The following is a 19796-nucleotide window of genomic DNA, read 5'->3' as shown; positions in this document are numbered from 1 at the left end:
CTATGTTTCTATGTTTCTAATATGGTAGTGGCAATTCTACTTGGCTGGTGAGGAACTTTGCAAGCCACGCTATCCAGCGTCAAGACCTTTAATCGTGAAAATGTTTCCTCACCCAGCCCAGTACCTCTGGGGGGGGGGGGGGGTGGGGGGGGCGGGAGCTTGATTCCAATGCCCTACCAGAAAGCAAAAATTGTCTCCCCGCTATCCCGCACGTGCGTAATGACGTCACCATCTCCACTTAAAGGCACAGACAACTATTTGAGCATTACCTGGATGAATGCCTAAGTACACTTTTAACGATACTGAATAAGATCTGATGGTCACCCGGTTACATATATCACTTTTTGAATGCCTTTTAAAATCAGATTTGCTACTTCAATCACTGATGCACCATCAATAACTCTCTGAGACGTGAGGTGAAATATCGGCTTTTATTGACTGGAAGAAAGAACAAGCTACTTTCTATACGACATCCTGGTATACTACATCCTGGAGACTGAGGGCAGGGCTCAGGCCTCAATCACCTTTATACAGGGGTCTGTGGGAGGAGCCACGGTCAGTGGTCAGCAGGGGGGGCGTGTCCAGGCAGGTATATGTAGTTCACCACAATCACATTTCTCTCAGGGTCAAACGGTCTAATACAAGAGTATATGTGAGGGTGGAGAGTGGTGGATGCCTGGAATGTGCTCCCAAGGTTGGTGGTAGAGGCAGATACAACAGGGGCATTTAAGAGGCTCTTAGATAGGCATATGAATATGCAGAGAAATGAGGGATAAGGACCATCTCCCGCCATTAGGCATCATTAGTTTAATTAGATTCAAGATTTTTCAAGATTCAAAAACTTTATTGTCATTCTAACCGTACATCAGCTCTGCAGGGCAGAATGAGACAGCGTTTCCCAGGAGCAGTGCAATCATAACATAACAAATGCAACATTAAATAATAAACTTAACAATAAGTAGTAAAACACAACAGCCACATGTCAGTTAAAAACAAGTTATAAGTGTCCAGTGCAGGTTAAAAGTGTCCAAAGCAGAGTCAGGTAGAGCAGCTATTTAGCAGTCTGACTGCCTGTGGGAAGAAGCTGTTTAGTAGCCTTATGGTTTTAGTTTTGATGCTCCTGTAACGTTTACCTGATGGCAGAAGAACAAACAGTTCATGGAGAGGGTGTGAGGGGTCTTTAATGATGTACTGTGTCTTCTGGAGGCATCGACTCTGAAAGAGGTCTTGGACAGAAGGTAGGGAGACCCCAATAACCTTCTCTGCTCCCCTAACCACCCTCTGCAAGGCTTTTTTGTCGGCAGCACTGCAGCTGGAGTACCAGGTTGTGATGCGAAAGGTCAGCACACTCTCAACCACCCCTCTGTAGAATGTACATTAGCTTGGTGAATCTATGAATCTGGACTGCTCTTGTGGTGTGCTTTCACTCTCTTGTTCTATGTTCTTTCACTCTCCCTATTACCGCTTCAAACACTCTACGGTGTTTGTCAGGGATGGAGTGTGTATTAGAACCATAGAACACTACACACACTACAACACTTCAGCCCTCCATGTTGTGCCGACCCATATAATCCTCTAAAAAAAAGTGCTAAACCCACACTACCCTGTCACCCTCTATTTTTCTTTCATCCATGTGCCTGTCCAAGAGGCTCTTAAATACACCTAATGTTTTAGCCTCTACAACCATCGCTGGCAAATCATTCCAGGCACTCACAAACCTCTGTGTAAAAAACTTACCCCTGATGTCTCCCCTAAACTTCCCTCCCTTAATTTTGTACATATGCCCTCTGGTGTTTGCTATTGGTGCCCTGGGAAACAGCTACTGACTATCCACCCTATCTATGCATCTCATGATCTTGTAGACCTCTATCAAGTCCCCTCTCATTCTTCTAAGTTCCAAAGAGAAAAGTCCCAGCTCTGCTAACCTTGCTTCATATGACTTCTTCTCCAATCCAGGCAACATCCTGGTAAATGTCCTCTGCACCCTCTCCATAGCTTCCACATCCTTCCTATAATGAGGTGACCAGAATTGAACACAATACTCTAAGTGCGGTCTCACCAGAGATTAAGCCAATACTGGCTTTCTCTAATCAATGCACATTCATCCCTAGTTAGTTTCTAGCACTTTGACTATCTAAGACTATTTTAGGATTTAGATCAAAGGGAAAACTGGGCTACAGAATGGCAGATGGACTTTAACATAGACATGTGAGAACTGATACATCCTGGGAAGCTAAACCAGACCGGAGTTACATAGTAAATGATAATGCTCAGGTAGGTGTTATAGAACAAAGAGATCTAGCTCCCTGAAAAGTGGTGACCCAGGTAGACAGGGTGGCTAAGAAGGCTTCTGCTACATTTGCCTTCGCTGGAGAGGGCGGTCAGCACAAACTTTCGGGAAGTCGTGTTACAGGTGAGATTGCAATGTGTGTAGTTGTTCTTGCACAGCTTTAAGAAGGACGTAATTAATTAATTAATTAATTAACTAAGAGCCATGCTGCCCAGCAACCTCCTGATTTAATCCTAGCCTAATTACGGGACAATTTACAATGAACAATTAACTGGTATGTCTTTGGGCTGTGGGAGCACCCGGAGTTACAGGGAGAACGTACAAACTCCTTAGAAGCGGCAGCGGGAATTCAACCTGGGCTGCCGGCACTGTAGAGCGGTGTGCTAACTACACTACTGCACGGCCCCAGAATTAATTGGAAAGGGTGTCGTAAAGACTCACAAACACTTTCTCAGGACTGGATAGCTTAAACTATAAGGAGGAACAGGATAGGCTGGGATTGTTTACCCTTCAATTTAGGAGACTGGAGTGGTGCTCTTATGGAAGTATGTAACAGCACAAGGGTCCAAATAAAATGAATGATTACAGTCTTTTCCCCACAGTAGGAGTTTAAGAGTAGAAGGCTTTGGTTTAAGGTGAGACTGGAAATATTTACAAGGGATCTGAGGGACTAATTTTTTCACATGGAGGGTGTTGGGTTTCAGAAAGGAGGTGGTGGAGGTGAGTGCAGTTGCAATGTTTAAAAGACATTTGGACAGGTTCATGGATATAGGAAAGGTTTAGAGAGGGATAGGGCAACATAGGACTAGTTCCGCTGGCATGGGTAAATTGGGTTGACAAATCTCTGAGTTTAGTTGGCCTGTGTAGAATCTCGCCTTTTAGCCCAGCACGTGTAGGCTGACCAATCTGTTGTCAGTCTATTTGCCTCCCTAATTTGCTTTATTAGTTACTCTCTGAACTTTTGGAAAACAGCCTGGTTTTAGACTTGGATTATAATATTTAAACCTGTCTTTGGTTCAATGTTTTTCAAACAAAACCACATCCTGACTTCCAATTAGAGCAGTGATCAGGGCTCTACACCTGTCTACTCTTGTGGGCTGTAGTTATATTAGTACTTAAGCCACCAGCCTTAACCAGTAATGAAGAATATCTGTACCATGTTATTTCCATACCTTGCTTTATTGAGGGATGTGCATCAGCTTTTACTGTAAATTCTGTTTCTCTGTTACTCCTTGGTGTGTGATTTACCTCTTTGTACTGAATTCCATTGCTCTTTATCGCTTCATTTAAACAGATCATTTGTAAGCCTACCACCTTGTTCATTATCTCTTCCACCGTTTCGCCACCCTCTTCTGTCCCACTTCGTTTCAAGTACCGACAAAGGGTCTTGGCCCAAATTGTTGAGTGTTTATTCCTGTTCATAAATGCTGTCTGACCTGCTGAGTTCCTCCAACATTTTGTGTGTGTGTGTTGCTCAAGATCTCCAGCACTTGCAGAATCTTTTGTCTTTATAAATGAGTATCCAATCTAGATTTAAAGTAATGTCAGATGGTTGGTTATTTACAAATGTTCCTAAGGGGCATTGACAAATATCTTATTAAAATCCATTCATCTGATCAAATATATACTTCCTCCGATCTATCCAAATGTTACCACCTTAAAGAATTCAATCAGATCATTTGGATATCTGAACTTCACTTAACAAACCAATCCTGAGACTCCTTGACAAATTTGCATCTTTATACACGACTTAAGCTGCTTTTCAGGACTTCCAGTGAATTGCTCACTACTGATTTTAGATAAACTGTTTTTCAATTACCTGGCCTAGAAGCTTTGAAGCAATAATGGAGCATTAAGAGTCTTGCAGTCCTCTGCATCACACTTACAGCCAATCGTGTTGATTTACGTGGTAGCAGGAGAGACAAACATGTGGTTCTGATACAAGGTTTTGACCAGAAATGCTACCATTTTCCCTCCACAATTGCTACCTGCACACAGTTTTCTGTGGTTTTTTCCAAGATAAACCATTTGAGCTGTCAGATCCCCTGCCTATTTCATATCTTCAGGATAAAAATGAAAACCAATGAAATAGGATAGAAGTGAACTAATGCAGGGGCCTTCACACAACTCAGAAAATGTGTGCAACTAAGAAGGTCTCTCAGCGCATTCACTCTGTGTTGGTTTTCAGCCAGGTCACAGCCGAGTGCTGATTAAATGTTTGGGTTTTTCCCTCTCCTGTTTTTTCAGACAGTGAGGTGCCTCGTCACCCTTCAGGCACAGACTGTGTTTCCATCTCCGCCCCTAATCCTTCTGATTATTCTGAATTTACCTTCCCAGGTTTATGACTCAGAGAAATACATTCTTTCAAATCCCATCATCTAACTCTCTTCTAATTTTATACTCAGTTGATTCTCCCTTCAGCCTCCTCTGTTGCAGAGAAATCTACCCTATCTCATGCTGGTCCTGATAGGTATAGCTTTAAACTGACCTGCGCAACACTAATCACTCGCTCTGTATAGCAGCACCATGACTATAATGCGCTAGAATGCATATTTTCTATTCCAGTTGCACTCTCTGGTATAATTTTATATAACTTATGTTTCTTCTTGTGAATGATGCACTTGTCGTGCTGCCACTAGTAACTTACTGCGTACAGATAGTTGTGCATATGGCAATGAACCTGGCTTCAACTTTCCAATTCCCTTAGCGAGATCAGGAAGTTTCACAGGTCTTCACAGTTCACATATATCATTTCAGCTGCAGTGCAGGAAGTACCAGGTCCAGCTCTGTGCACAAAAGTACGTGATAATCTGCAGTAGTGTTGGCGGTTTGGGGTGTAAACAGAAAGGAGATTTCTCCACATTTTGCCCTAATCACCAACACAGTTGAAGAGAGATATATATAAACATGATTTAGAACTGACTACATTTGTGCTACTAAGATACAAGTTATATCAAATTTATAAAGTCTGGTTTGGAGAGCCTTTCAGTTATGTTTGACAATGGACAGGAGAGTTCTCCAATGAATCTTAAAGTAACCAATCTGATAAAAATCTCATACCTTCCCCAGTGGGTTATTTTTGGTATGATCATATATTCTTTGGTTTTACTGTGAATATTTAAAATAACTTGAGTCACACTTGTCAATTAGCTGTACTGTAACCAACTTCTATTAGCAAGCCCAGAAAATAGATCAGTGTCCAAACAGTGAGTTCATATCTGCCTGAGAATGGTAAAAAGTGGCATCAACAAGCAGGGGTTAGACTGTGTAAGTGGATCTGGCAGGAGATAAAATCAGATGTACCAGTATTACAGTGGAGTAAAGGACAGAGGCAGGAAGGAACAGCTGATCAAGCTGATTGGAAGGGGACACTAGCAGGGACGATAGCAGGACAGCAATGGCTGGAGTTTCTGGGAGCAATTTGGAAAGTGTAAGATAGATACAGTACATCCTAAAGAAGAAGAAATATTCTAAAGGGAGGATGAGGCAACCATGTCTGACAAGGGAAGTCAAGGAGTCTCTCTTTCTCTCCCTCTCTCTCTCTCACACACACACACACACACACACACACACACACACACACACACACACACACACACACACACACACACACACACACACACTCTGTCATTCTCTTTGTCTCGATTTCTCTCACATTGGTCATACACACGGTGGCCACTTTATTAAGTACAGAAAGCCACAATACTAAACACCACTAGAATAAAAAGTCCTGAAATTCCTAGCAATTGCAAAATGAGTTTCCTTGGCTATGCCCGTACCTCAGGTTTTACCAGCTTGATCGGAGAGAAAAAAAAATAATAAATAAGCAATTAAGTTTCAAGAGCATGAGATGAAGAGACCTTGAAAGTGAATCCATTGCAACACTTTAAAAAAATGCTTGCAAAAGGGGCGAGGCCTCTCTCATTCATATGTACTGGTTTTGTCCTAGCTTGGAGAAATTTTGGAAAGATGTCTTCATAATGTTATCTTGTATTCTGAATCACCACCTAGAACCTAACCCTTTAATTGCTTTGTTCGGTTTTTTGGGTAAGACAGATTTACGTCTGAGTTCGACTAAGTGTCGAATATTATCTTTTGCTTCTCTCCTGGCTAGACGTTTAATCCTCCTTAGATGGAGGGATGTTGCCCCGCCCACGCATGCTCAATGGCTTAATGATATTATGTCCTGCTTAGACCTTGAAAAAATTCATTATTCAGTTCTTAATTCGGATACAAAGTTCCATAGGGTCTGGGGACCTTTTATTGAGTATTTTCATAACCTTCCTCTTAACTAAGGTTTTTTTTCTCGGTCCCTTGCTTTCAGCTCCTTTTTTGTTGGTAGTAGGCATTAATATCTTCTGTTGCTAAGTGTATTTACAGTTTTGGGGGTTTGAATGTCCTGATGTATACTCTCTAGATTGCGTTGTGGTTGGTCTGGAGTTCTTTTTTGTTGCGGGGTTTGGGGAGGATACTAATTTTACATATCTTCAATTTGGGTGCTTTCTCAATTATCTTCTTTTGTATTATATTATTATTGTATGTTTATTTTTGCACTGTATTAATGTTCCTCATTTCGATCTGGGTTTTTTTAAAAATCTGTAGCGATGTAGAAAATGTATAAAAAAACTAATTTAAAAAAAAATGCTGTCCAGTGTTGTTGGTGCCAGATGGGGTGATTTGAGTATCTCAGAAACTGCTGATCTTCTGGGATTTTCACGCACAACTAGAGTTTACAGAGAATGGTGCAAAAAGAATTCAGTGAGTGGCAGTTCTGTGGGGAAAATGCTTTATTAATGAGAGAGTTCATAGGAGAATAGCTGGACGTGTTCACATTGACAGGAAGGCAGCCTAACTCAGATAACCATGCATTACAACAGTGGTGTGCAGAAGAGCTTCTCTGAATGCACAACATGTCAAATCTTGAGGTGAATGGAAGACCATGAACGTACAGAGACAAACTCAGTGGCCACTTCATTAGGTGCAGGACTGACCTAATAAAGTAGCCACTGAGGGTATATAACCTTCTTTCTAGGCAGTCTTTCAGGGTCGAAGTGGCTTGCTTCCTCTACATCCAGCATGTTCTAGGGTGACTGATGTGGGATCAGCACACACTGAGGAACACAATGCTGTCGGCATTGTGAGTGGGCAGGTAGATTGTGAGGTGGTAACACACGTAAAATGCTGGAAGGACTCAGCAGGTCAGCATCTGTTCTGAGTGTTCCTGATGCAGGCATCCATCTTGAGTGTTTCTCCTCCACTCTAAGCAGTCAAGCTCCAGGGATTCCCAGGAGTTAGAGGAGCAGCTGCATTTCTTTAAAGAAAGCTTTGAGTATATCCTTGAGTCCCTGCCATTGGTGATTGGTTTATTATTGCCATGTTGACTGTTTGTTCCTCTCCAAAGGCGCTGCATGACTTGCTGAGTTTTTCCCAGCATTTTGTGTGTATTACTCAAGATTTCGGGCATCTGCAGAATCTCTTGTGTCCCTATTGACTTGTGCAGCCATTTTCAGGGAGCTGTAGACATGGACTGTAAGATCCCTCTCTACTTCAGCACTGTTAGGGATCCCTCCATTAACTGTGTGCTCTCACTTTATGTTACATTCCCCAAAGTGCAGCACCTCACACTTGCCTGGGTTAAAGTCCACTTGCCATTTCCCCCGCCCACATCTGAAACCGATCGTCACCCCGCTGTAACGTTTGGCTACCAACAATACCATCGATCTTTGCGCCATCTGCAAAATCACCAACCTATCCATCCACTTTTTCCTCCAACTCATTTGTTATAATACAAGCAACAGAAGTCCCAGTACAGATCCCTGCGGAACGTCACTAGTCTCGCACCTCTAGCTAGAATTAGACCCACTGACCACTTCCCTCTGTTTTCTGTGGGCCAGCAAATTCTGCATCCAAACAGCCAGGTCACCGTGAATCCCACACATCTGAATTTTGGAACACAGAACACCACAGCACAGTACAGCCCTTCAGCCCACGATGCTTTGCCAATTTATAACCTACTCTAAGATCAATCTAACCCTTCCCTCCGATACAGCCCTCCTTTTCTCTATTCTCCATCCAAGGGGTCAGTGTGGACATGGTGGAGGATTACAAATACCTGGGGATACGAATGGACAATAAACTGGACTGGTCAAAGAACACTGAGGCTGTCTACAAGAAGGGTCAGAGCCGTCTCTATTTCCTGAGGAGACTGAGGTCCTTTAACATCTGCCGGATGATGCTGAGGATGTTCTACGAGTCTGTGGTGGCCAGTGCTATCATGTTTGCTGTTGTGTGCTGGGGCAGCAGGCTGAGGGTAGCAGACACCAACAGAATCAACAAACTCATTCATAAGGCCAGTGATGTTGTGGGGGTGGAAATGGACTCTCTGACGGTGGTGTCTGAAAAGAGGATGCTGTCCAAGTTGCATGCCATCTTGGACAATGACTCCCATCCACTCCATAATGTACTGGTTAGGCACAGGAGTACATTCAGCCAGAGACTCATTCCACCAAGATGTAACACTGAGTGTCATAGGAAGTCATTCCTGCCTGTGGCCATCAAACTTTACAACCCCTCCCTCGGAGTGTCAGACACCCTGAGCCAATAGGCTGGACTTGGACATTTCCACCGGGTATGATTAACTTATTATTAATTATATATGGTTTTATATTGCTATATTTCTACACTATTCTTGGTTGGTGCGACTGTAACAAAACCCAATTTCCCTCAGGATCAATAAAGTATGTCTATCTATCTGTCTGTCTGTCTGCCTATCCAAGAGTTTCTTAAATATTCCTAAAGTACCTGCATCTAGTATCACCCTAGGCAGGGCATTCTATGCACCCACCACTCTCTGTGTATAAAAACTTACCTTTGAATCCCCTATACTTTCCTCCGATCCCCTTAAAATTATTAACAATTTCTACCCTGGGAAAAATTTATGGTAATCCAATCAACCTATAACTCTATCAAGTCATTGCTCATCCTCCTTCGGTGCAGAGAGGAAAGTCCTAGCTTGCTCAGAATTTCCTCGTAAGGCATGCTCTCTCCTGGGTGTTCCTATTCCATGAGCATATCTAAAGGATGAACGAGTCTTTGTCTGGGCAGTTTTCAAATAGGAAATCCCACTCACCACTAAAATCTCCCTTAGACTGTAACAGAGTAAGCAACTGCTCACGTTTCTGTCAGCTTCTGTCAGTCACGTGGGACAGGCCAGGATGTGGTATGGATCTTGTTTGGGATAAAGTAGCTGCTTCATCTCGACCCACAAAGCTTATCACAAAGTAGATAGATAGATACATTAATGATCACTGGCTCCGTATGAGGCCTAGATCTCCTAAAGTCCACCACCATCTCCTTGGTCTTGGTGATATTGAGACATAGGTAGTTTGAGTTGCACCATATCACAAAGTCCTGTATCAGTTTCCTATACTCCTCCTCCTGTCCATTCCTGACACACCCCACTATGGCCGTGTCATCAGCGAACTTCTGCACATGGCAGGACTCCGAGTTATATTGGAAGTCTGATGTGTACAGGGTGAACAGGACCGGAGAGAGTACGGTTCCCTGCGGCGCTCCTGTGCTGCTGACCACCGTGTTAGCCCTCATTCAGATTAGTGAACTGGTAAGGTTGCTGCAGGCAAGGCTTTATTGCTAAGCTAACTGTGAGGTAGTTTGGGTTCCTGTGCCACTCGCTTGGGTTATATGAAATCTCACAAATTAGTCATGCAACAGGATGTGTGTTTCTCAAAGTTCAATATCAGACTGGAATCCAACGTGTGAATGTGGTTTTGGTGCTGCCTGAGGCAGAGACAGAAACAGTTTCTTCAACGGACCTTGCATCATTCGACTGTATTGGCAACTGGGCTTTGTTTCCTCAGTTGTTACGGCAGGTAAGGTTGGTCAAGGGAAAGAAAAGTGGAATCCTTTCCATCACTGACATTGCAAAAACAGGGCTTAAGTTGATAATCTTATACGTGACCTTACTGGGTGCCTCCTGTACCCAATAAAGTGGCCACTGAGTGTGGCCCTGCTGCTGTAGCCCATCCACTTCATGGTTCTGCATGTTGTGAGTTCAGGAACACTTTTCTGCACACCACCGTTGTAACATGTGGTTTTTCAGCTACTGTTGCTTTCCTACCAGATTGAACCAGTCTGGCCATTTTCTTCTGCCCTCTCTCATTGACAAAGTGATTTGCCCACAGAACTGCCACTCACATGATGTGTTTCTTTTGCACCAATCTCTGTATGAATTAGAGACCATTGTATGTGAAAAGCACCGGAGATCTGCGGTTTCTGAGATACTCAAACCTCCCCATCTGGCACCTGCCACCATTCCATGGTCAGAGTAGTTTAGATCACATTTCTTCCCCATACTGATGCTTGGTCTGTACATTAACTGAACCATGTGACCGTGTCAGCATGCTGTTGTGCACTGTCACATGATTGGCTGATTAGATATCTGCATTAACAAGCAGGTGTGCAGGTGTACCTCATAAAGTGGCCACCAAGTGTACAAACTTCCTTCCCACACTCTTCATCTTGTGTTTCCTTCCAGTTTTGTGTGCTGACCGAGCGTTCACCTGATCTACACTAATTGCTTCAACTATTCCCTGTGGTGATAAAATGCACGCTAACTGCTACCTGGGCCCTGAATTCGCAACTGGGTTCACTTGTGAGTGTCCTCTCAATCATTTCAAGAGAGTAAGGACATACTGGCGAGGCTTTGCGAATAGTCGGTCATGTTGCATTTGGAATATTGTGTGCAACTTTGGGCTTTGCATCTAAGGAAAAATGTGATGGCCCTGGAGACAACTTTGAGGAGGTTCACAAGAATGATTCCAGGAATGAAATACTTGACACACGAGGAACACTTGATGTCTCTGGGCCTGTACTCAGAAGAACCAGGTGCGATCTCATTGAAGCCCTCTCCCTCCCCCAAGCTCTTTGCCTTCCGTCATCTGGGGCACGGATATAAGCTGGCAATCCCCTATCTACATGTGGCCACAAGGTGTGGACATCCCCAGTCACAGGGGGTGAATGTAAGGTTGGGCGGGCAGTCTGTTTCCACCAAAGGCCTTTGTCATTCACACAATAGCAGCTGCAATGAGCAGGGCTGCAGCCCGGAAAGCCTTGGCTCTGTCTGCTAGTTGAGCCCGCCTGATCTCTTGCAGTTATAAAACCACTCTCGAGCACTGTGGTGCCAGAACTGCTGCTCTGAGGATTCAAAGGAACAAGAGGAAGTAGGAAAGCATTGGGAAATGAAACATTGCACTGCAGAGTGAGCACTCCTTTACACAGGGTGAGCATCTCATTCATGGTGCAGGAACGTGGCCGTTTCTGGTTTGACGGGCTTTCGATAGGGAAGTGCCTGCCCTTGAGACTGAGGAAAGATGTTCATCTTTGCTGGATTGTTTCTGCCATGGAGGAATAGCTGAGTTCATTTGGACAACCAGATCGCGCCCAAGATTCAGGAACTAACAATATCCTGCATAATAAAACCCAGTTTAATTTATGCAGGCAACTGCAAGGGGACTCCGTGTGCCTGTAGCTGATCCTGTTCTAAATGGAACCCAAAAGCAATGTGAAACTATCACTCTTGAGGTGAGTCAGAGAATCTTTCTCTCCCAGGGGCACAGTAGTTGCTGCTTTCACTTCTGAATCAGAATCCGTAGAGACTACAGGTCTAAGGCTGTAGTGTCTAGAGGCCACTCCTCTGATAAATCATCTTGGCCCGAAATGTCGGCTCCTTCTTCCTCTTCATAAATGCTGCCTGACCTGCTGAGTTCCTCCAGCATTTTGTGTGTGTTATTCTAAAGCCCTAAGGACCAGGATCAGTCACCACAGTGGCTCAGCTCCTCATCTCCAGGATAAGAGGGAATGTTGCGTTGCTGGAGTCTGGTGTCTGAAAAGAGGATGCTGTCCAAGTTGCATGCCATCTTGGACAATGTCTCCCATCCGCTCCATAATGTACTGGTTAGGCACAGGAGTACGTTCAGCCAGAGACTCATTCCACCGAGATGTAACACTGAGCACCATAGGAAGTCATTCCTGCCTGTGGCCATCAAACTTTACAACTCCTCCCTCGGAGTGTCAGACACCCTGAGCCAATAGGCTGGTCCTGGACTTATTTTCACTTGGAATAATTTACTTGTTATTATTTAATTATTTATGGTTTTATATTGCTATATTTCTACACTATTCTTGGTTGGTGCGACTGTAACGAAACCCAATTTCCCTCGGGATCAATAAAGTATGTCTGTCTGTCTGTGAGACAATGACTCTCAGATGAGTCCACAAACTGAATTCTCATCTTGCCAAGGTCCCCTGATATTCTGGCTGGTTTGCCCCTTCTTCACCGTCACTGAACTCTGATTGGCTGTCGCTGTGCTGTTCTTTCTCAGACCTTGCTGTGTGCCTCCTGATTTTTTTATTTTACATTGGAAAGTGCCCTGTGCTGTGATTTTAAAGAAACTGTCTAAATGTCAATAAATCCTTCTTGACCAAAGTACTCCACATGGTGCTGGGCACTCTCTGATAGCCTCCACTCTCTCTGTAACTAATTTCAGATACTAAGTGAGGTGACAAAGAGATTTAGATATGCCACTTTGACTATCAAAATATGGAAGAACCTTCATGAACTCCCACAGCCCCTGATGACCCTGTGATTTCTGTCTCTGAGGTCAACATGAGAGCATCCTTCAGGAGGGTGAACCCACAGAAAGCATTTGGCCCAGATGGGGATTCATGCCAAGTACTGTTTGTGCTGATCAGCTGACTGGAGTTTTCACTGATATTTTTAACTTCTCGCTTTGGCAGCCTGAGGTACCCACCTGCTTCAAGCAGGCCTCGACTATACCGGTGCCACAGAAGAACGAGGTAACCTGCCTCAATGACTATCGTCAGTAGCACTTACATCCACTGTGATGAAGTGTTTTAAGAGGTTGGTGATGAAACACATCAGCTCCTGCCACTTGGATCTGCTCCAATTTGCCTACCGGCACAAATCCACTGCAGATGCTGTTTCATTGGCTCTTTGCTCAACCCTGGAACATCTAGACAGCAAAGATGCATACATCAGGATACTCTTTATCGATTACAGCTCAGCATTCAACACCATCATCCCGTTAAAACTAAAATAAGCTTCAAGACCTTGGCCTCAATACCTTCTTGTGCAGCTGGAGCCTTGATTTCCTCATTTGCAAATTCCAGTCAGTTCAGATCGGCAAGAACATCTTCTCCACAATCTCCATCAGCACAGGTGTACCACAAGGCGGTATGGTTAGTCTCCTGCTCTACTCACATTACACTGCGTGGCTAAGGACAGCTCTGAGGCCATATTTAAGTCTGCTGATGTCATTACTGATGTTGGCCGAATCAAAGATGGTGACGAATCAGCATACAGGAGGGAGACTGGAAACTTGACTGAGTGGTGTAATGACAACAACCTCTCACTCAATGTCAGCAAGACCACGGAACTGATTATTGACTTCAGGAGGAGGAAACTGAAGGTCCGTGAGCCAGCCCTCATTGGAGGATCAGAGGTAGAGAGGGTCAACAACTTTAAATTCCTTGGTGTTATCATTTCTGAAGACCTGTCCTGGGCCCAGCATGTAAGTACAATTACGAAGAAAGCATGGCAGTGCCTCTACTTCCTTAGGAATTTGCAAAGATTTGGCATGACATCTAATACTTCGAGAAACTTCGATAGATGCGTAGTGGAGAGTATATTGACTGGATGCATCACAGCCTGGTATGGAAACACCAATGCCCTTGAATGGAAAATCTTACAAAAAGTAGTGGACACGGCCCAGTCCATCACAGGTAAAGCTCTCCCCACTACTGAGCACATCTACATGGAGCACTGTCACAATCCATCATCAGGGACCCCTACCACCCAAGTTATGCTCTCTTCTCACTGCGGCCATCAGGAAGAAGGTACAGGAGCCTCAGAACTCACACTACCAGGTTCAGGAACAGTTATTACCCCCTAACCATCACGCTCTTGAACCAGTGGGGATACTTCATTCAACCTCATTTACCCCATCAGTAAACTGTTCCCACAACTTATGGACTCACTTCCAAGGACTCTTCATTTCAGGTTTTCGAAATTTATTGCTTATTTATTTATTATTATATATTTTTTTCGCAGCTCAAGCTTGTAAAATCTGAGGTACATGCATAGCACACTCATTTCTCAATTGCTAGGAACCTTCGGACTACTTTAGTGGTATTTAATATTGTGGCTTTCTGGAGATTCACATAAATATTGCTGTGTAGGCTTAATTGTTTAATACTATTGTGTGGTGACTTTGGGATGATACCAGTTGTAGATATTATTATTGGGACAATATACAATATATATCCTGTTCATGTTCCATAGTCTTTCTACTTCCTCTTTTAATTCAGCATATTTCTTTTCTTTCACATTGGTTTCTGTATGTTATGTGTGTTTGGAATGGCTATATCCATTAAGTAAGTTGCTCTTGCTTGTTTATACTGTAATAATATACCTGGCTGGTTATTATGGATTGTTCTATCTGTAATAATGGATCAGTCATCGTATAATTTGTGGGACTCTGACTATGAGTTTTGTACTTCAAAGCAAGAATTTGGTGAATGACGTTTGCCACTTGATCATGCCCCTGTAGGTAATCAGATTGAGATAAACTGCTACAGGATCCTGTAATGTGTTGGATTGTCTCTGGTTTCTCTCGGCATTTTCTACGTTTATCATCCTGAATTTGTTGGTCTTTTATTATGTTTTCTCTGTAATTTTTTGTGTTAACCACCTGATCCTCTATTGCCACAAGGAACCCCTTTGTTTCTGCTAAGAGGTCTCCATCTCTGAGCCAGGTGTTCAACGGTTCCTTGTCGACATCTAGTCTGTTCAGATCATGGGGATGCCTTCCATGGAGGGTCGTGCTCTTCCGTTGATTAACTTTCTCTTCTATAGTGATAAAGTCTTCATTTTTCTGGGCTGTGCTTTCATATAAGTTTAGTGCTGTGTAATTCTTACCAGAATTGCATATGTTTGCATAAAATTATTGTATTTTTTTCTCTTTTGTATTTGCACAGTTTGGTTCTTTTGCACGATGCTTGTTTGTCCATCCTATTGGATGTGGTCTTTCCTTGATTCTATTATGGTTCTTAACATGTTCTGAGTATGCCTGCAAGAAAATGAATTTCAGGGTTGTTAATGGTGACTTAAGTGTACTCTGATAATAAATTTAATGTGAACTTTGAACTTCGAAAGAGTTAACAAGCCTGGCCACGGCCAAGGAGGAACAGTAGTCAATCTCTGAATGAGAACGGAAAACTGCAGATGCTAGAAATCCAAAAGTGAAAACTGAAGATTGACTGACCATGTGCTGGAAACACTCAGCAGGTGGTCGGTCAATCCTGGTATCAACAACAACAACAAACTTCACTTACATGGCTTTGTTAGTATTGCAGCCTGGAACATCATCAGACAACGGAATAGAACATCAAATATGGAACTAGAGTAGACATGCAGAGATAGAGGTTTGAAGGAATGCCTTGGATGAAGAAAGAAGTTTTGGAAATGAAATTCAAAACTTAGGGCTTTGGCAGCTGGATCTGAAGGTCAACCGATTAAATTCCAATTACTTGGGGGGGAAGGTGCGGGGTTTGGTGATTGAAATTAAAGGGTAGGCCTGAGTATAAGGACTGACAGGAGTTTACAGAGGAATATGAAAAATTCAAAGGTGGACTGACTCAGAGAGATGAATGGAGATGTAGGGGTGCATGGGAGGTTTCCTGAAAATGGAAAATTCCATGTTTGTGGCCAGATTCCAGCTCCTGCAGTCCCTTGTGACTCCATTTGACTTCTCCACTGAAGTAATCAGGTCACACAGAGAGTGACAACAGTCTTGGACCATGTGCTTCCACAATTTTTCATAATCTCCATCCCTGTTGCTTAATATGTACACATCTCAAAGAGACAACTGGAGAGAGGACAGCTGGAGAAATAGTTGTGGGTTTGAGCAGTGAAGAGGAAGGGGGTTGCTGTTGGGAAGATTATACGAGGTACTGATTAGCGTGATCATAGGGAGACAACCAGTTGCATGTCCCAGGAAATCATTGTATGGAGTGTTAAAACATATAACATAGAACAGTACAGCACAGGAAAAGGCTCTTAGGCCCACTACATTGTACCTAGTAAATGAAACTAACAAATCCCCTCCGCCTATAAGATGTTCCTGTTCCTCCATTCTCGACACACTCATGTGTCTGTCTGAGAGCCTCTTAAATGCCCGTGTCGTATCTGCCTCCGCCACCTCCCTGGAAGCACATTCCAGGCACCCACCAATTCTCTGCGTGTAAAACTTGCCCTGTACAGCTCCTTAGAACTTTCCCCCTCTTACCCTCAACGTTGGACATTTCAGTTCTGGGAAAAGACACTAACTCTCTATAGCCAGTGTGAACAAATTGGGCAGAAGGACCCACTTCCCGGCTGTTTGACACTACAACCCTTTACTCTATCTATGCATCTCATATTCTTATAAACTCCTATTGGTTCTCCCCTCAGTCTCTGCCTCTCCAGGGAAAGCAACCAAGTCCATCCAACCTCCTTATAGCACACACCCTCTAATCCAGGCAGTGTCCTAGTAGACCTCTTCTGCATCCTTTCCAAAGTCTCCCCATCCTCATTATAAGGAGATTGAATACTTCAGATACAGCCTTACAAGAGTTTTGTGAAACTACGATATAACTTCTTGACTCTTGAACTCTGTGCTTTGACCAAGCATGCCCCATGCCACATTTACCACAATATCAATCCACACAGCCTCTTTCAGGGAGTTCTGGACTTGGGCCCGAAGATACCCCTGCGCATTAACACTGTTAAAGTTCTTGTCATTAACAGCTTACTGTTCCCATGTGTATTATCTCAGTTCTAGGAACTGAGTGGGTGCAGAAGGTAAGATTTCAGGGAGACCTGAAGACTTTGGTGGAGGGAAAGGAGAAAGAAGCAATAAGAATCTAAAGCATCTGCCTGGAGGAAGATCAGCTGTTCAGACACCTCAGCAGCTGGTCTTAGCTCTGCTCAGCCACCCACACTGGTCTCAGCTCTCCAGTGAGAGCCTGCTTCAAGGTGTGTGTGTGTGTGTGTGTGTGTGTGTGTGTGTGTGTGTGTGTGTGTGTGTGTGTGTGTGTGTGTGTGTGTGTGTGTGTGTGTGTGTGTGTGTGTGTGAGTGTGTGTGTGTGAGAGTGTGTGTATGTGAGAGTGTGTGTTTGAGTGTGTGTGTGTGTGAAAGTGTGTGTGTGTGCATGTGTGTATGAGAGTGTGTGTGTGTATGTGTGAGAGTGTGTGTGTGTGCGTGTGAGTGTGTGTGCGTGTGCGTGTGAGAGTGTGTGTGTGTGAGAGTGTGTGTGTGCGTGTGCGTGTGCATGTGGTGTGTGCGCGTGCGTGTGCGTGTGGTGTGTGCGTGTGCGTGGTGTGCGCGCGTGCGTGTGGTGTGTTTGTGTGCGTGTGTGTGTGAGAGTGTGTGTGTGTGTGTGAGAGTGTGTGTGTGTGCGTGTGCGTGTGTGCGCGTGCATGTGGTGTATGCGCGTGCGTATGCGCGTGCGTGTGGTGTGTGCATGTGCGTGGTGTGCACGCGTGCGTGTGGTGTGTTTGTGTGCATGTGTGCGCGTGTGTGTGGTGTGTGCGCGTGCGTGTGGTGTGTTTGTGTGTGTGTGTGTGTGAGTGTGAGTGTGTTTGTGTGCGCGTGCGTGTGGTGTGTTTGTGTGTGTGTGTGTGTGAGTGTGAGTGTGTTTGTGTGCGCGTGCGTGTGGTGTGTTTGTGTGCGTGTGTGTGTGTGCGCGTGCGTGTGGTGTGTGCGCGTGCGTGTGGTGTGTTTGTGTGCGTGTGTGTGTGCGCGTGCGTGTGGTGTGTGCGCGTGCATGTGGTGTGTGTGTGTGTGTGTCTGTGTGCGTGCGCGCGCGCGTGTAGGATGCCTCATGCACGTGGATGAGCTAAAGGAAAGGAGCTGATATTGCTGTTATTGTTTGGTTGCTGTTGTGTTGTGTTGGTTGGCGCTGGGGTGTGCGGCTTCAGTTTTGCAGGCTGCTCCCAGCACATCTTTTTCCTATGGGAGGTGGGAGAGAAGGGAATGACTAGGGTGGGGGGGGGGGTTCTTGATACGTATGAGGGAAGGGGCTGGTTATCATGATGCGTTGACAAATCACTGCAGCTTCTGTAGTCTTGGTCGGGGGCAGTTGCCATGCCAAGCTGTGATGCATCTGGATAGGATGTTTTCAATGGTTTTATTTGTTTGTTGTCACAAATTAGAACCTTAATTTGTGCAAAATTGTTTCTGCTATTCCCAATATTACAACCATCAACTGCCTCATGGATGTGAAGGATTCTGGACAAATGCAAATCATCTGGATGAAGAGTCTTGACCCAAAATGTTAACTGTCCTCTTCCCTCCAGAGAAGCTGCCTGATCTACTGAGCTCCCCCAGCTTCTTGTTTCTTGCACTGGATTCCAACATCTGCAGTGTCCTGTGGTTCTGGTTTCTTTCTTTTCACTTTGAATAGGTAATTCAGAGATGCTCCCTTAACCAACCCAAGAATTTGAGACACCGCTCCTTGAAGATGTCCTGGGTGCTTTGTAGGCTAGTACCCAAGATGGAGCCGACTAAATTTACAAACCTCTGCAGCTTCTTTCGGTCCTGTGAAGTAGCCCCCCCCCCCCCCCACCCCAATACCAGATAGTGATGCAGAACTGTCTTGTCAATAAACTTAATTCAGGAATGTGAACTTCTGAATATTTAATCATTTACACCTTGGTGGAAAGGAAGAGTAAATGCTACCATTGGCCCCCCATGTGAGTCTTCCCAACCTCTGTAAAGTCTTCATGTGGTAAAGGGCACAAAGCAAATTGGGGTATCAGGTAGAAAAAGGGCTTGGGTTCTGACCCTAGGCCAGGGTAGTTTATAAAATTCACTCTCCAATGCAGTTCATAGGGGCAACAAGAGCTAACATCACAGAGACACAAGAGACTATAGTCGCTAGAGTCTGAGGGAAAAAAGTCACTGGAGGAAATCCGTGGGTCAAGCAACATCTGTGGTGGGAACATCAGTTAATATTTCTGTTCAAGACAGTGCATCTGGACCAACGTCCAGACCACAGACCTGGTTTCAAACCAGCCTTTCCCTGGTAGTATTAACAAGGGGGTCATCTCCTCCTCACCAGGAGGGCCAGAAGTGGTGATTGTGGACTGATAGCACTCCATTCTGGGAGATGTCAGTGGTGCTGAGAGATAAACCTGTCAGTTTCTGGGGCCCGCCTGCTCTGGCTGAAGGGAGGCAATACTCTTATCAAAGTGAAGTTGTCCTGGCAACCCCAAACCATAGGGGACTGGTGCGCTGTAGTGGGCTACTCTGTTTTAAAGGGGTTTGTTGTCGATCTTCAACAACCCCTGAGTAATTGCGTCTCCTCTCACCTCCGCCCTGGATCTGCAGAGAACCAGATAGGGACACCGAGCATCTTGGCTGCAAAT

General features: G+C 44.4%; 1 protein-coding gene across 3 annotated transcripts in view; it reads left to right on the top strand.

The window, feature by feature from the left end:
* Positions 1-19796, top strand: part of LOC140735888 (cas scaffolding protein family member 4-like) — a 138530-nt gene that overhangs the window by 8525 nt on the left and 110209 nt on the right. The window contains exon 1 of one of the 3 annotated variants that reach the window (XM_073061466.1): positions 9886-9911. The exons of 1 other annotated variant lie outside the window; for it this stretch is intronic. The gene's annotated coding sequence lies outside the window, so the exon portion shown is untranslated. Of the gene's footprint in view, positions 1-9885; positions 9912-11830; positions 11891-19796 lie in introns of those variants that run through there. One more of the 3 variants, XM_073061465.1, reaches the window with a different exon arrangement.

The sequence above is a fragment of the Hemitrygon akajei genome, chromosome 11 (assembly GCF_048418815.1).
Source record: "Hemitrygon akajei chromosome 11, sHemAka1.3, whole genome shotgun sequence".
NCBI lineage: Eukaryota > Metazoa > Chordata > Chondrichthyes > Myliobatiformes > Dasyatidae > Hemitrygon > Hemitrygon akajei.
This window is presented reverse-complemented; position numbering and strand designations above follow the sequence as displayed.